We start from the raw sequence: 18,272 nt of genomic DNA, 5'->3' as shown, positions 1-18,272 counted from the left end.
CATTTGCATTGATATACACTGATTATACAAAATATTAAGGGCCTCCCGAGTGGCGCAGTGGTCTAAGGCACTGCATCGCAGTGCTAGCTGTGCCACTAGAGATCCTGGTTCGAATCCAGGCTCTGTCGTAGCCGGCCGTGACCGGGAGACCCATGGGGCGGCGCACAATTGGCCCAGCGTCGTCCAGGGTAGGGGAGGGAATGGCCAGCAGGGATGTAGCTCAGTTGGTAGAGCATGGCGTTTGCAACGTCAGGGTTGTGGGTTTGATTCCCACGGGGGGCCAGTATAAAAAATAATGTATGCACTCACTAACTGTAAGTCGCTCTGGATAAGAGCGTCTGCTAAATGACGTAAATGTAAAAATTAAGAACACCTGCTCTATCCATGACATAGACTGACCAGATGAAAGCTATGATCCCTTATTGATGTCACCTGTTAAATCCACTTCGATCAGTGTAGATGAAGGGGAGGAGACAGGTTAAAGAAGGATTTTTAAGCCTTGAGACAATTGAGACACGGATTGTGTGTGTGCCATTCAGAGGGTGCCTTTGAACGGGGTATGGTAGTAGGTGCCAAGCACACCGGTTTGTGTCAAGAACTGCAACGTTACTGGGTTTTTCACGCTCAACAGTTTCCCGTGTGTAACAAGAATGGTCCACCACCCAAAGAACATCCAGCCAACTTGACACAACTTCGGGAAGCATTGGAGTCAACATGGGCCAGCATCCCTGTGGAATGCTTTCAACACCTTGTAGAAATCAAATCAAATCAAATTTTATTTGCCACATGCGCTGAATACAACAGGTATAGACATTCCAGTGAAATGCTTACTTACAAGCCCTTAACCAACAATGCAGTTTTTTAAAGAAAAAGTTAAACAAAAAAAGTGTTCAGTAAAAAAATACAAGCAAATAACTAAAGAGCAGAAGTAAAATTAAATAACAGTAGGGAGGCTATATACAGGGGGGTACCGAGTCAATGTGCGGGGGCACCGGCTAGTCGAGGTAATTGAGGTAATATGTACATGTGGGTAGAGTTAAAGTGACTATGCATAAATAATAAACAGAGTAGCAGCAGCGTAAAAGAGGGGGATGGGGTGGGGTGGGGGGCAGTGCAAATAGTCCGGGTAGCCATGATTAGCTAGCTGTTCAGGAGTCTTATGGCTTGGGGGTAGAAGCTGTTGAGAAGCCTTTTGGACCGCTTGCTGTGCGGTAGCAAAAAGAACAGTCTATGACTAGGGTGGCTGGAGTCTTTGACAATTTTTAGGGCCTTCCTCTGACACCGCCTGGTATAGAGGTTCTGGATGGCAGGAAGCTTGCAGTTGCCCTACCAGGCGGTGATGCAACCAGTCAGGATGCTCTCGATGGTGCAGCTGTATAACTTTTTGAGGATCTGAGGACCCATGCCAAATCCTTTCAGTCTCCTAAGGGGGAATAGGCTTTGTAGTGCCCTCTTCACGATTGTCTTGGTGTGTTTGGACCATGATAGTTTGTTGGTGATGTGGACACCAAGGACCCTGAAGCTCTCAACCTGTTCCACTACAGCCCCGTCGATGAGACTGTTGACACAGTCGAGGTAGAGTCCATGCCCCGACGAATTGAGGCTGTTCTGAGGGAAAAAGGGTATACTCAGTGTATAGCTGCGCAATTTAGATCATGCATTTATATATAGCTAGTTTGCTGAAATTATAACAGAGAGAACAAAGAATATAGCTATTTGATAATGTCCGTGTGGATGTCCAAATATTAATGACGTCTGGAATCCGACACGGTTTCACTGGAATTATCAAATGGCAAGAGTCAGACAAACATCCACCCTCAACATGTCAACTGCTTGTATAGGCACAGTTAAGCTGAGACTCATCACTTGACAGGTAGGCTGGTAGTCTTTTTCTGAAATAATTATTTTTACCTGACTTGCAGCATGCCTATCTTAACTGAAATGGTGCATAACTTTCATTAGCTGGCTAAGTTTAGCATGCTAGCTAGTTACACAGACAGCTGTCAGTCAGTGGCCTACTTGTTGTTATTTCTCTGCTACACCACAATGTTCCCACCCCCAATTCCTGAATATGTATTAGCAGCCTGCGTCAGTCTTCAATGTGGAAACTAAACAAGAATTTCCGCTCTAGGAATTACTTGAAATAGGTGCGGCAACTTCCTCTGAGGTGGGCCTTTAAAAGCAGAGCAGATTGCGATATATTTTACAGAGGGAGACTATACGCTGTGGTTGTAAGACTTTAACGAGTCCAGCAGATGCTGAGTCTCTCACCAGTGACCATAACAGTAACAGGCCAAAACCGGATCGCAAGTGATTTTTTTTCAGGCCCCCAAAGCTATATATATACAGTGGGGAGAACAAGTATTTGATCCACTGCCGATTTTGCAGGTTTTCCTACTTACAAAGCATGTAGAGGTCTGTAATTTTTATCATAGGTACACTTCAACTGTGAGAGACGGAATCTAAAACAAAAATCCAGAAAATCACATTGTATGATTTAAAGTAATTAATTTGCATTTTATTGCATAACATGTGGTCGTCTGTAGCTCAATTGGTAGAGCATGGCGCTTGTAACGCCAGGGTAGTGGGTTCGATCCCCATACGTAAAAAATGTATGCACACATGACTGTAAGTCGCTTTGGATAAAAGCGTCTGCTAAGTGGCATATTATTATTATTATTATTATAAGTATTTGATCACCTACCAACCAGTAAGAATTCCAGGTCTCACAGACCTGTTAGTTTTTCTTTAAGAAGCCCTCCTGTTCTCCACTCATTACCTGTATTAACTGCACCTGTTTGAACTCGTTACCTGTAGAAAAGACACCTGTCCACACACTCAATCAAACAGACTCCAACCTCTCCACAATGGCCAAGACCAGAGAGCTGTGTAAGGACATCAGGGTTAAAATTGTAGACCTGCACAAGGATGGGATGGGCTACAGGACAATAGGCAAGCAGCTTGGTGAGAAGGCAACAACTGTTGGCGCAATTATTAGAAAATGGAAGAAGTTCAAGATGACGGTCAATCACCCTCGGTCTGGGGCTCCATGCAAGATTTCACCTCGTGGGGCATCAATGATCATGAGGAAGGTGAGGGATCAGCCCAGAACTACACGGCAGGACCTGGTCAATGACCTGAAGAGAGCTGGGACCACAGTCTCAAAGAAAACCATTAGTAACACACTACGCCGTCATGGATTAAAATCCTGCAGCGCACGCAAGGTCCCCCTGCTCAAGCCAGCGCATGTCCAGGCCCGTCTGAAGTTTGCCAATGACCATCTGGATGATCCAGAGGAGGAATGGGAGAAGGTCATGTGGTCTGATGAGACAAAAATTGAGCTTTTTGGTCTAAACTCCACTCGCCGTGTTTGGAGGAAGAAGAAGGATGAGTACAACCCCAAGAACACCATCCCAACCGTGAAGCATGGAGGTGGAAACATCATTCTTTGGGGATGCTTTTCTGCAAAGGGGACAGGACGACTGCACCGTATTGAGGGGAGGATGGATGGGGCCATGTATCGCGAGATCTTGGCCATCAACCTCCTTCCCTCAGTAAGAGCATTGAAGATGGGTCGTGGCTGGGTCTTCCAGCATGACAACGACCCGAAACACACAGCCAGGGCAACTAAGGAGTGGCTCCGTAAGAAGCATCTCAAGGTCCTGGAGTGGCCTAGCCAGTCTCCAGACCTGAACCCAATAGAAAATCTTTGGTGGGAGCTGAAAGTCCGTATTGCCCAGTGACAGCCCCGAAACCTGAAGGATCTGGAGAAGGTCTGTATGGAGGAGTGGGCCAAAATCCCTGCTGCAGTGTGTGCAAACCTGGTCAAGACCTACAGGAAACATATGATCTCTGTAATTGCAAACAAAGGTTTCTTAACCAAATATTAAGTTCTGCTTTTCTAATGTATCAAATACTTATGTCATGCAATAAAATGCAAATTAATTACTTAAAAATCAAACAATGTGATTTTCTGGATTTTTGTTTTAGATTCCGTCTCTCACAGTTGAAGTGTACCTATGATATAAATTACAGACCTCTACATGCTTTGTAAGTAGGAAAAGCTGCAAAATCGGCAGTGTATCAAATACTTGTTCTCCCCACTGTATATATATATATATATATATATATATATATATATATATATATATATATATATATATACTATACATACAAAGTATGTGGACACCTCTTCCAATTAGTGGATTCTGCTATTTCAGCCACACCCGTTGGTGTGTATAAAATCGAACACACCGCCAGGCAATCTCCATAGACAAACATTGGTAGTAGAGCTCAGTGACTTTCAACGTAGCACCGTCATAGGATGCCACCTTTCAAACAAGTCAGTTCATCAAATTTCTGCCCTGCTAGAGCTGCCCCTGTCAACTGTAAGTGCTGTTATTGTGAAGTGGAAACGTATAGGAGTAACCACGGCTCAGCTGCAAAGTGCCACACAAGCTCACAGAACGGGACCCCCGAGTGCTGAATTGCGTAATAAACGTCTATCCTTGGTTGCAACACTCACTTTCGAGTTACAAACTGCCTCTGGAAGGAACGTCAGCAAAAGAACTGAGCTGCATGAGGAGGAACGTCAGGAGCTTCATGAAATTGGTTTCCATGGCCGAGCAGCCGCAGACAAGCCTAAGATTTAATTTTTTTATTTTATTTCACCTTTATTTAACCAGGTAAGCTAGTTGAGAACAAGTTCTCATTTACAACTGCGACCTGGCCAAGATAAAGAAAAGCAGTGCGATAAAAACAACAACACAGAGTTACATATGGGGTAAACAAAACATTAATTCAAAAATACAACAGAAAATATAAATATACAGTGTGTGCGAATGTAGTAAATTATGGAGGTAAGGCAATAAATAGGCCATAGTGCAAAATAGTTACAATTTCGTATTAACACTGGAATGATAGATGTGCAAAAGATGATGTGCAAATAGAGATACTGGGGTGCAAATTAGCAAAATAAATAACAATATGGGGATGAGGTAGTTGGGTGGGCTAATTTCAGATGGGCTGTGTGCAGGTGCAGTGATCGGTAAGCTGCTCTGACAACTGATGCTTAAAGTTAGTGAGGGAGATAAGAGTCTCCAGCTTCAGAGATTTTTGCAGTTCGTTCCAGTCATTGGCAGCAGAGAACTGGAAGGAATGGCGGCCAAAGGAGGTGTTGGCTTTGGGGATGACCAGTGAGATATACCTGCTGGAGCGCAGACTACGGGTGGGTGTTGCTATGGTGACCAGTGAGCTAAGATAAGACGGGGATTTGCCTAGCAGTGATTTATAGATGACCTGGAGCTAGTGGGTTTGGCGATGAATATGTAGTGAGGGCCAGCCAACAAGAGCATACAGGTCACAATGGTGGGTAGTATATGGGGCTTTGGTGACAAAACGGATGGCACTGTGAGTAGAGTGTTGGAGGCTATTTTGTAAATGACATAGCCGAAGTCAAGGATTGGTAGGATAGTCAGTTTTACGAGGGCATGTTTGGCAGCATGAGTGAAGGAGGCTTTGTTGCAAAATAGGAAGCAGATTCTAGATCTAACTTTTGATTGGAGATGCTTAATGTGAGTCTGGAAGGAGAGTTTACAGTCTAACCAGACACCTAGGTATTTGTAGTTGTCCATATACTCTAGGTCAGACCCACCGAGAGTAGTGATTCTAGTCCGGTGGGCGGGGGCATGCAGCGTTCGGTTGAAGAGCATGCATTTAGTTTTACTAGTGTTTAAGAGCAGTTGGAGGCTACGGAAGGAGTGTTGTATGGCGTTGAAGCTCGTTTGGAGGTTTGTTAACACAGTGTCCAATGAAGGGCCAGATGTATACAAAATGGTGTCGTCCGCATAGAGGTGGATCCGAGCGTCACCAGCAGCAATAGCGACATCATTGATATACACAGAGAATAGAGTCGGCCTGAGAATTGAACCCTGTGGCTGATAGATTAATTATTAATTACTAATTATTACACCCTGAAACTGTGTATAATGTGTTATAAATGTGTGAGTGTAGGACCAGTAAAGGCTATGGCATTGAGCCACTATTTTGCAATGTGAGTAAGAGTTAGGCCAGACAACAAAGACAACTGAGAAACTAAGATAAAGAGGCCTCCCAATTTAGGGAGGGGAGAAACTGTTATGAAAACATGGTGCAGAATATTGATATTGTGAGAACGGCAATAACTGAGTAATGCAGGGAGTAGGATATGTGTGTGTGCGTGTGTATTTATGTGTGTATGCAAGTGTGTATATGTGTGTGTGGATGAACTGAAGGTCAGTAGAGCAGTTTTAGAGTGGAAAACTACAGCCCGCCTACAGAGGGGAGGGATTTATTTTTGTATGACGTATGAGTATAAAAGATGGACTCTGAAATTGTGATGGCAGAATTCTCAATGAATAAATATCTCTGACTATGCAGACCGGGACTCTGGCCGTTACTTAAATCCCAAAAGACTTACAACCTTTTGGGAGATGCACAGAGACACTAAAATAGTTTGTTAAATAATTCACATAACAGTGGCACGCCCATATAGACTACCAGAGGTCCAGACAACAGGCCCTCCGATTTCACACATTGAACTCTATCTGAGAAGTAGTTGGCGAACCAGGCGAGGTAGTCATTTGAGAAACCAAGGCTATTTAGTCTGCCAATAAGAATGCGGTGGTTGACAGAGTCGAAAGCCTTGGCCAGGTCGATGAAGACGGCTGCGCAGTACTGTCTTTTATCGATCGCGGTTATAATATCGTTTAGGACCTTGAGCGTGGCTGAGGTGCACCCATGACCAGCTTGGAAACCAGATTGCATAGTGGAGAAGGTACGGTGGGATTCGAAATGGTCGGTGATCTGTTTGTTAACTTGGCTTTCAAAAACTTTCGAAAGGCAGGGCAGGATGGATACAGGTCTGTAACAGTTTGGATCTAGAGTGTCACCCCCTTTGAAGAGGGGGATGACCGCGGCAGCATTCCAATCTCTGGGGATCTCAGACGTTATGAAAGAGAGGTTGAACAGGCTACTAATAGGGGATGCGACAATTTCGGCAGCTAATTTTAGAAAGAAAGGGTCCAGATGGTCTAGCCCAGCTGATTTGTAGGGGTCCAGATTTTGCAGCTCTTAAAGGAGAAGCGGGGGGGGGGGGGGGGGGGGGGGGCATGGGCAAGTTGCAGTGGAGGGTGCAGAGCTGGTGGCCGGGGTAGTGGTAGCCAGGTGGAAAGCATGGCCAGCCATAGCAAAATGCTTGTTGAAATTCTCGATTAATGTAGATTTATCAGTGGTGACAGTGTTTCCTAGCCTCAGTGCAGTGGGAAGTTGGGAGGAGGTGCTCTTATTCTCCATGGACTTTACAGTGTCCCAAAACTTTTTGGAGTTAGTGCTACAGAATGCAAATTTCTGTTTGAAAAAGCTAGCCTTTGCTTTCCTAACTGATTGTGTATATTGGTTCCTGACTTCCCTGAAAAGTTGCATATCGTGGGGGCTGGTCGATGCTAATGCAATACACCACAGAATGTTTTTGTGCTGGTCAAGGGCAGTCAAGTCTGAGGAGAACCAGGGGCTATATCTGTTCTTAGTTCCGCATTTTTTGAATGGGGCATGCTTATTTAAGATTGAGAGGAAAGCACTTTTAAAGAACAACCAGGCATCCTCTACTGACGGAATGAGGTCAATATCCATCCAGGATACCCGGGCCAGGTCAATTAGAAAGGCCTGCTCGCTAAAGTGTTTTAGGGAGCGTTTGACAGTGATGGGGGGTGGTCGTTTGACCGCGGACCCATTACGGACGCAGGCAATAAGGCAGTGATCGCTGAGATCCTGGTTGAAGACAGCGGAGGTGTATTTAGAGGGTACATTTGTCAGGATGATATCTATGAGGGTGCCCATGTTTACAGATTTTGGGTTGTACCTTGTAGGTTTGTTGATAATTTGAGTGAGATTGAGGGCATCTAGTTTAGATTGTAGGTTAGCCGGGGTGTTAAGCATAGTTTAGGTCACCAAGCAGTACAAACTCTGAGGATAGATGGGGGGCAATCAGTTCACATATGGTGTCCAGGGCAGAGCTCGGGGCTGAGGGGGGTCTGTAGCAAGCGGCAACAGTGAGAGACTTATTTCTGGAAAGGTGCATTTTTAGAAGTAGAAGCTCAAACTGTTTGGGCACAGACCTGGATAGAACGATAGAGCTCTGCAGGCTATCTCTACAGTAGATTGCAACCCCACCCCCTTTGGCAGTTCTATCGTGATGGAAAATGTTGTAGTTGGGGATGGACATTTCTGCATTTTTGGTGGCCTTCCTAAGCCAGGATTCAGACACTGCTAGAACATCAGGGTTGGCGGAGTGTGCTAACGCAGTGAATAACTCAAACTTAGGGAGGAGGCTTCTGATGTAAACGTGCAAGAAACCAAGACTTATACGGTTACAGAAGTCAACAAATGATAACGCCTGGGGAGTAGGAGTGATACTGGGGGCTACAGGGCCTGGGTTAACCTCTACATCACCAGAGGAACAGAGGTGGAGTAGAATAAGGATACGGCTAAAGGCTTTAAGAACTGGTCTTCTAGTGTGTTGGGTACAGAGAAAAAAAGGGGCAGATTTCCGGGCATTCTAGAATAGATTCAGGGTATTATGTGCAGACAAGGATATGGAAGGATATGAGTACAGTGGAGGTAAACCTAAGCGTTGAGTAACGATGAAAGAGATAGCATCACTGGAGGCACCGATTGAGTCGGTCTCCGCGTGTATGGGGGGTGGGACAAAGTCGCTGTCTAAGGCAGGTTGAGCTGGGCTGGGGGCTCTACAGTGAAATAGTACAATAAGAAATAACCGAAACAGCAATAAGCAAGGCATATTGACATGGGAGAGAGGCATAAAGCAATCACAGGTGTTATTCGAGAGAGCTAAGACAACAGCTGGTAATGGTGACAAAGTTTGGGCTGAGGCTAAACATAAACAGGATGCGGTACCGTATAAAGGAACAGTCCAGCAGGCATCAGCTGTATAGCTGAGTTATCATAAGGTCCGGTGAACAGCAATAGGAGAGTTTGGAGGTAGTTCGGGGGCTGCTACAGCACTGGCGAGCAAGAGGCCCGGCTTCCGTGTGCTAGCGGGCCGGGGCTAGCAGATGGATCTTCGTGGTCGACGTCGTAACGGGAAGCCTGTTGAAACCACATCAGACGATTTCGTCGGCAAACCAGTCGTGTTGGATCGTCGGGGCTCCGTGTCAACACTAGGAGGTCCCGTCCGGTTGACAGAGAGGTAGATAGCTGGGAGATGGGCCTGGCTCGAGGCTAGCTCAAGGCTAACTGGTGCTTGCTAAGGGGCAATGGTAATTAGCCAACGACAACAGCCATTTGGTTGCAGCTAGCTGGTTGCGATGATCCGGCGCTAGGGTCCAGTGATTCTGGCAGAAAATCCGATATGCTCTGGGTCGAGAGCACGCTGTGCAGACTGGCCGACAAATTGTCCAGGCTAGAGCTAGAGCTGGCTGGTGGGTAGTGCAGGCCACGGACAATGGTGAAGACACTAACGGTGGCTAATAGCAAGTAACTAGCTAGCTGGCTACCGCAGCCATTCGTTTGCAGCTAGACTAGTTTCAGCTTAAGGTTCATGATAAAAGTTATAAAGAAATAATAGAATCCTTTCCACTTTGGGTGCTCCAGATCACCATGTACAATGCCAAGCGTCGGCTGGAGTGCTGTAAAGCTTGCCGCAATTGCACTCTGGAGCAGTGGAAACGCGTTCTCTGGAGTGATGAATCACGCATCACCATCTTGCAGTCCGACAGACCAATCTGGGTTTGGAAGATGCCAGGAGAATGCTACATGCCCGAATGCATAGTGCCAACTGTAAAGTTTGGTGGAGGAGGAATAATGGTCTAGGGCTGTTTTTCATTTTTCACCTGCTAGCACTGACTTGTTTAAAGAAATGTACTTATTGTGATCGAGATGTAGTTGTCCCTGATTGCACTGACTTTGCTCACAGCTGCTTGTTTGAAGAAGTGTACTTACTGTGATCAAGATGTGGTTGTCCCACTGGCTATCCTAAGTTGAATGCACCAATTTGTAAGTCGCTCTGGATAAGAACGTCTGCTAAATGACTTAAATGTTAAATGTAAATGCCTTGTTCAAAGTTAATTTGTGGAATTTCTTCCCTTCTTAATGCGTTTGAGACAATCAGTTGTGTTGTGACCAGGTAGGGGTGGTATACAGAAGATAGCCCTATTTGGTAAAAGACCAAGTCCATATTATGGCAAGAACAGCTCATATAAGCAAAGAGAAATGACAGTCCATCATTACTTTAAGACACGAAGGTCAGTCAATCTGGAAAATTTCAAGAACTTTTAAAGTTTCTTCAAGTGCAGTCGCAAAAACCATCAAGCGCTATGATGAAAATGGCTCTCATGAGGACAACCACAGGAAAGGAAGACCCAAATTAACCTCTGCTGCAGAGTATAAGTTCATTAGAGTTACCAGTCTCAGAAATTGCAGCCCAAATAAATGCTTCACAGAGTTCAAGTAACAGACACATCTCCACATCAACTGTTCAGAGGAGACTGTGTGAATCAGGCGTTCATGGTCAAATTGCTGCAAAGAAACCACTACTAAAGGACACCAATAATAAGAAGAGACTTGCTTGGGACAAGAAACACGAGCAACGCACATTAGACCGGTGGAAATCTGTCCTTTGGTCTGATGAGTCCAAATCTGAGATTTTTTGTTCCAACCGCTGTGTCTTTGTGAGAAGCGGTGTGGGTGAACGGATGATATCTGCATGTGTAGTTCCCACCGTAAAGCATGGAGGAGGAGATGTGCTGGTGCTTTGCTGGTGACACTGTCAGTGATTTATTTAGAATTCAAGGCACACTTAACCAGCATTACATTTACATTTTACATTTACGTCATTTAGCAGACGCTCTTATCCAGAGCGACTTACAAATTGGTGCATTCACCTTATAGCCAGTGGGATAACCAGCATGGCTACCACAACATTCTGCAGCGATACGCCATCCCATCTGGTTTGCACTTAGTGGGACTATCATTTATTTTTCAACAGGACAATGACCCAACACATCTCCAGGCTGTGTAAGGGCTATTTTACCAAGAAGGAGAGTGATGGAGTGCTGCATCAGATGACCTTGCCTCCACAATCACCCAACCTCAACCCAATTGAGATGGTTTGGGATGAGTTGGACCACAGAGTGAAGGAAAAGCAGCCAACAAGTGCTCAGCATATGTGGGAACTCCTTCAAGACTGTTGGAAAAGCATTCCAGGTGAAGCTGGTTGAAAGAATGCCAAGAGTGTGCAAAGCTGTCATCAAAGCAAAGGGTGGCTACTTTGAAGAAAATAAAATATATTTTGATTTGTTTCACACTTTTTGGGTTACTACATGATTCCATATGTGTTATTTCATAGTTGTGATGTCTTCACTATTATTCTACAATGTAGAAAATAGTAAAAATAAAGAAAAACCCTTGAATGAGAAGGTGTGTCAAAACTTTTGACTGGTACTGTATATACAGTGGGGGAAAAAAGTATTTAGTCAGCCACCAATTGTGCAAGTTCTCCCACTTAAAAAGATGAGAGAGGCCTGTAATTTTCATCATAGGTACACGTCAACTATGACAGACAAATTGAGAAAAAGAAATCCAGAAAATCACATTGTTGGATTTTTAATGAATTTATTTGCAAATTATGGTGGAAAATAAGTATTTGGTCACCTACAAACAAGCAAGATTTCTGGCTCTCACAGACCTGTAACTTCTTCTTTAAGAGGCTCCTCTGTCCTTCACTCGTTACCTGTATTAATGGCACCTGTTTGAACTTGTTATCAGTATAAAAGACACCTGTCCACAACCTCAAACAGTCACACTCCAAACTCCACTATGGCCAAGACCAAAGAGCTGTCAAAGGACACCAGAAACAGAATTGTAGACCTGCACCAGGCTGGGAAGACTGAATCTGCAATAGGTAAGCAGCTTGGTTTGAAGAAATCAACTGTGGGAGCAATTATTAGGAAATGGAAGACATACAAGACCACTGATAATCTCCCTCGATCTGGGGCTCCACGCAAGATCTCACCCCGTTGGGTCAAAATGATCACAAGAACGGTGAGCAAAAATCCCAGAACCACACGGGGGGACCTAGTGAATGACCTGCAGAGAGCTGGGACCAAAGTAACAAAGCCTACCATCAGTAACACACTACGCCGCCAGGGACTCAAATCCTGCAGTGCCAGACGTGTCCCCCTGCTTAAGCCAGTACATGTCCAGGCCCGTCTGAAGTTTGCTAGAGGGCATTTGGATGATCCAGAAGAGGATTGGGAGAATGTCATATGGTCAGATGAAACCAAAATATAACTTTTTGGTAAAAACTCAACTCGTCGTGTTTGGAGGACAAAGAATGCTGAGTTGCATCCAAAGAACACCATACCTACTGTGAAGCATGGGGGTGGAAACATCATGCTTTGGGGCTGTTTTTCTGCAAAGGGACCAGAACGACTGATCCGTGTAAAGGAAAGAATGAATGGGGCCATGTATCGTGAGATTTTGAGTGAAAACCTCCTTCCATCAGCAAGGGCATTGAAGATGAAACGTGGCTGGGTCTTTCAGCATGACAATGATCCCAAACACACTGCCCGGGCAACGAAGAAGTGGCTTCGTTAGAAGCATTTCAAGGTCCTGGAGTGGCCTAGCCAGTCTCCAGATCTCAACCCCATAGAACATCTTTGGAGGGAGTTGAAAGTCCGTGTAGGCCAGCGACAGCCCCAAAACATCACTGCTCTAGAGGAGATCTGCATGGAGGAATGGGCCAAAATACCAGCAACAGTGTGTGAAAACCTTGTGAAGACTTACAGAAAACGTTTGACCTGTGTCATTGCCAACAAAGGGTATATAACAAAGTATTGAGAAACTTTTGTTATTGACCAAATACTTATTTTCCACCATAATTTGCAAATAAATTCATAAAAAATCCTACAATATGATTTTCTGGATTTTCTTTTCTCATTTTGTCTGTCATAGTTGATGTGTACCTATGATGAAAATTACAGGCCTCTCTCATCTTTTTAAGTGGGAGAACTTGCACAATTGGTGGCTGACTAAATACTTTTTTCCCCCACTGTACATATCTCATTTAAATATATTTTATTTCATTATTTTCCCCTAACCCTACCACCCCTCCCCTAATTGGAGTAAACTAATGGACAACAACACTTAGGCTTCTACTTCCAGCTTATGCATACTATATACATTTTTTATGTATTTTACCATAGTTATCTTTTGTTTGTTTTTAATCCCATCCTTCAGCTACCATCAACCCCTCCCATCTACATTGCCTTGCAAAAGTATTCATCCTCCTTGGCGTTTTTCCTATTTTTTTGCATTGCAACCTGTAATTTAAATGGATTTTTATTTTGGAGTTCATGTAATGGACATACACAAAATAGTCCAAATTGGTGAAGTGAAATGAAAAAAATAACTTGTTTCAAAAAATTCTACAAAATAAATAAGGGAAAAGTGTATTCACCCCCTTTGCCATGAAGCCCCTAAATAAGATCTGGTGCAACCAATTACCTTCAGAAGTCACATAATTTGTTAAATAAAGTCCACCTCTGTGCAATCTAAGTGTCACATGATCTGTCACATGATCTCAGTATATATACTCCTGTTCTGAAAGGCCCCAGAGTCTGCAACACCACTAAGCAAGGGGCACCACCAAGCAAGCGGCACCATGAAGACCAAGGAGCTCTCCAAACAGGTCAGGGACAAAGTTGTGGAGAAGTACAGATCAGGGTTGGGTTATAAAAAAGTATCCAACATTTTGAAAATCCCACGGAGAATCATTAAATCCATTATTAAAAAATGGGAAGAATATGGCACCACAACAATCCTGCCAAGAGAGGGCCGCCCACCAAAAAACTCACGGACCAAGAAAGGAGGGCTTTAATCAGAGAGGCAACAAAGAGACCAAAGATAACCCTGAAGAAAATGCAAAGCTCCACAGCGGAGATTGGAGTATCTGTCCATAGGACCACTTTAAGCCGTAAACTCCACAGAGCTGGGCTTTACGGAGGAGTTGTCAGAAAAAAGCCATTGTTTAAAGAAATAAATAAGTAAACACGTTTGGTGTTCACCAAAAGGCATGTGGGAGACTCCTCAAACATATAGAAGAAGGTACTCTGGTCAGATGAGACTAAAATTGAGCTTTTTGGCCATCAAGGAAAACGCTATGTCTGGCGCAAACCCAACACCTCTCATCACCCAGAGAACACCATCCCCACAGTGAAGCATGGTGGTGGCAGCATCATGCTGTGGGGATGTTTTTCATCGGCAGAGACTGGTAAACTGGTCAGAATTGAAGGAATGATGGATGGCGCTAAATACAGGGAAATTCTTGAGGGAAACCTGTTTCAGTCTTCCAGAGATTTAAGACTGGGACGGAGGTTCACCTTCCAGCAGGACAATGACCCTAAGCATACAGCTAAAGCAACACTCGAGTGGTTTAAGGAGAAACATTTAAATGTCTTGGAATGGCCTAGTCAAAGCCCAGACCTCAATCCAATTGAGAATCTGTGGTATGACTTAAAGATTGCTGTACACCAGCGGAACCCATCCAACTTGAAGGCGCTGGAGCAGTTTTGCCTTGAAGAATGGGCAAAAATCCCAGTGGCTAGATGTGCCAAGCTTATAGAGACATACCCCAAGAGACTTGCAGCTGTAATTGCTGCAAAAGGTGGCTCTACAAAGTATTGACTTTGGGGGGGTGAATAGTTATGCACGCTCAAGTTTTCAGTTTTTTCGTCTTATTTCTTGTTTGTTTCACAAGAAAAAATATTTGGCATCTTCAAAGTGGTATGCATGTTGTGAAAATCAAATGATACAAACCCCCCAAAAATCTATTTTAATTCCAGGTTTTAAGGCAACAAAATAGGAAAAATGCCAAGGTGGGTGAATACTTTCGCAAGCAACTGTATCTCTGATCAACCAGTTTGATGTCTATTTAGTGGAAAGCCTTCCCAGAAGAGTGGAGGCTGTTATAGCAGCAAAAGGGGGTCCAACTCCATAAAAATGCCCATGATTTTGGACTGAGATGTTCGACGAGCAGGTGTCCACCTACTTTTGACATGTAGTGTATATACTGTATATATAAAATACAAAAGATTTTATACTTTTGGGGATTTTAGTTTTGGGTAAAAAAAAGACAGTCAAATCACTTTTAAAAAACATAGTCAAATCGCAGTAAGAATATACAGTAAAATCAGGAATTGTGTTCCCACAAGTAAAAAAAGTGACATATGTGATTGTGTCTCAGTGTAATCAAGGTATGAAATTATTGTTCTTTTCAAATATAATCTATTTTTGGGCTTAGCTGTGGTCAATTTGCTTTGTAGTAATTATTATAATTATGTTCTGGCTCCCTTACCGTTCGCTCCAACAAAAATCGACCCGTGGCTGAATCTAGTAATATTTACACCAATACTGTCATTAATGTTTTAAAGTGCAGAAGAATGACTATAATGGTAACACTGATATGAGACCTATGGTCAGGGATATGGAGACATCTGTCATATGTAAGGTCAGGAATTATTCCTGACCATGTGACCTGACCAGGAAATGGCTTCAGAGATTTTCTTAGTTAGGTCACATTGTCAGGGAAACCTCTGACTGGTTTGTAGAATTGCACACATCATCATGGCAAAAAGCCAATGCTATCAGATCAGAGCTTTTGATAAGCAAACATGAAGATTGGCCGGTCATTTTACTGTTTCTGATGTGCCACAGTTTCCTCAAACAAGTTACTGTGTTAGTGTTTCTTCTTGTTTGTATAAGCAGATAATTATTCCTCAAATGTTTACTCCCTAAAGCAACACATTAAGATATCTGGGAGTAAATGAACAAGAGTCGGTTTATTCTGCACCAGTGGAATCCTTTAATTAAACTAATTACAAAGTCCAACAGCATACTGCACTGACAGAAGAGCCTTGACCCTTTCTCCTTGATGAAGAACATCCCACGGGGCAAAGACGTCAATTCAATTCAAATCAAATCAAATCAAATTGTATTGGTCACATGCGCAGAATACAACAGGTGCAGACATTACAGTGAAATGCTTACTTACAGCCCTTAACCAACAGTGCATTTATTTTAAACAAAAAAAGTAAGAATAAAACAACAACAAAAAAAAGTGTTGAGAAAAAAAAGAGCAGAAGTAAAATAAAGTGACAGTAGGGAGGCTATATATACAGGGGGCTACCGTTGCAGAGTCAATGTGCGGGGGCACCGGCTAGTTGAGGTAGTTGAGGTAATATGTACATGTGGATAGAGTTAAAGTGACTATCCATAAATACTTAACAGAGTAGCAGCAGCGTAAAAAGGATGGGGTGGGGGGGGCAGTGCAAATAGTCCGGGTAGCCATGATTAGCTGTTCAGGAGTCTTATGGCTTGGGGGTAGAAGCTGTTGAGAAGTCTTTTGGACCTAGACTTGGCACTCCGGTACCGCTTGCCGTGCGGTAGCAGAGAGAACAGTCTATGACTAGGGTGGCTGGAGTCTTTGACAATTTTGAGGGCCTTCCTCTGACACCGCCTGGTATAGAGGTCCTGGATGGCAGGAAGCTTTGCCCCAGTGATGTACTGGGCCGTACGCATTACCCTCTGTAGTGCCTTGCGGTCGGAGGCCAAGCAGTTGCCATACCACGCGGTGATGCAACCAGTCAGGATGCTCTCGATGGTGCAGCTGTAGAATTTTTTGAGGATCTGGGGACCCATGCCAAATCTTTTTAGTCTCCTGAGGGGGAATAGGCTTTGTCGTGCCCTCTTCTTGACTGTCTTGGTGTGTTTGGACCATGATAGTTCGTTGGTGATGTGGACACCAAGGAACTTGAAGCTCTCAACCTGTTCCACTACAGCCCCGTCGATGAGAATGGGGGCGTGCTCAGTCCTATTTTTTTTCCTGTAGTCCACAATCATCTCCTTTGTCTTGGTCACGTTGAGGGAGAGGTTGTTGTCCTGGCACCACACGGCCAGATCTCTGACCTCCTCCCTATAGGCTGTCTCATCGTTGTCGGTGATCAGGCCTACCACTGTTGTGTCGTCGGCAAACTTAATGATGGTGTTGGAGTCGTGCCTGGCCATGCAGTCATGGGTGAACAGAGAATACAGGAGGGGACTGAGCACGCACCCCTGAGGGGCCCCCGTGTTGAGGATCAGTGTGGCAGATGTGTTGTTACCTACCCTTACCACCTGGGGGCGGCCCGTCAGGAAGTCCAGGATCCAGTTGCAGAGGGAGGTGTTTAGTCCCAGGATCCTTAGCTTAGTGATGAGCTTAGAGGGCACTATGGTGTTGAATGCTGAGCTGTAGTCAATGAATAGCATTCTCACGTAGGTTTTCCTCTTGTCCAGGTGGGAAAGGGCAGTGTGGAGTGCGATAGAGATTGCATCATCTGTGGATCTGTTGGGGCGGTATGCAAATTGGAGTGGGTCTAGGGTTTCTGGGATAATGCTGTTGATGTGAGCCATGACCAGCCTTTCAAAGCACTTCATGGCTACAGACGTCAGTGCTACGGGTCGGTAGTCATTTAGGCAGGTTATCTTAGAGTCCTTGGGCACGGGGACTATGGTGGTCTGCTTGAAACATGTTGGTATTACAGACTCAGTCAGGGACATGTTGAAAATGTCAGTGAAGACACTTGCCAGTTGGTCAGCACATGCTCTGAGTACATGTCCTGGTAATCCGTCTGGCCCTGCGGCCTTGTGAATGTTGACCTGCTTAAAAGTCTTACTTACATCGGCTACGGAGAGCGTGATCACATAGTCATCCGGAACAGCTGGTGCTCTCATGCATGCTTCAGTGTTGCTTGCCTCGAAGCGAGCATAGAAGTGGTTTAGCTCGTCTGGTAGGCTTGTGTCACTGGGCAGCTCGGGCTGTGCTTCCCTTTGTAGTCTGTAATAGTTTTCAATTCCTGCCACATCCGACGAGCGTCAGAGCCAGTGTAGTATGATTCAATCTTAGACCTGTATTGACTCTTTGCCTGTTTGATGGTTCGTCGGAGGTCATAGCGGGATTTCTTATAAGCGTCCGGGTTAGAGTCCCGTTCCTTGAAAGCGGCAGCTCTACCCTTTAGCTCAGTGCGGATGTTTCCTGTAATCCATGGCTTCTGGTTGGGGTATGTACGTACGGTCACTGTGGGGACGACATCATCGATGCACTTATTGATGAAGCCAGTGACTGATGTGGTGTACTCCTCAATGCTGTCTGAAGAATCCCGGAACATGTTCCAGTCTGTGGT

Source organism: Coregonus lavaretus (assembly GCF_964263955.1).
Source record: "Coregonus lavaretus genome assembly, chromosome: 36".
In the NCBI taxonomy this organism is placed as follows: Eukaryota; Metazoa; Chordata; class Actinopteri; order Salmoniformes; family Salmonidae; genus Coregonus; species Coregonus lavaretus.
The sequence above is the reverse complement of the archived record's forward strand: the minus strand, read 5'-3'. Positions refer to the sequence as shown.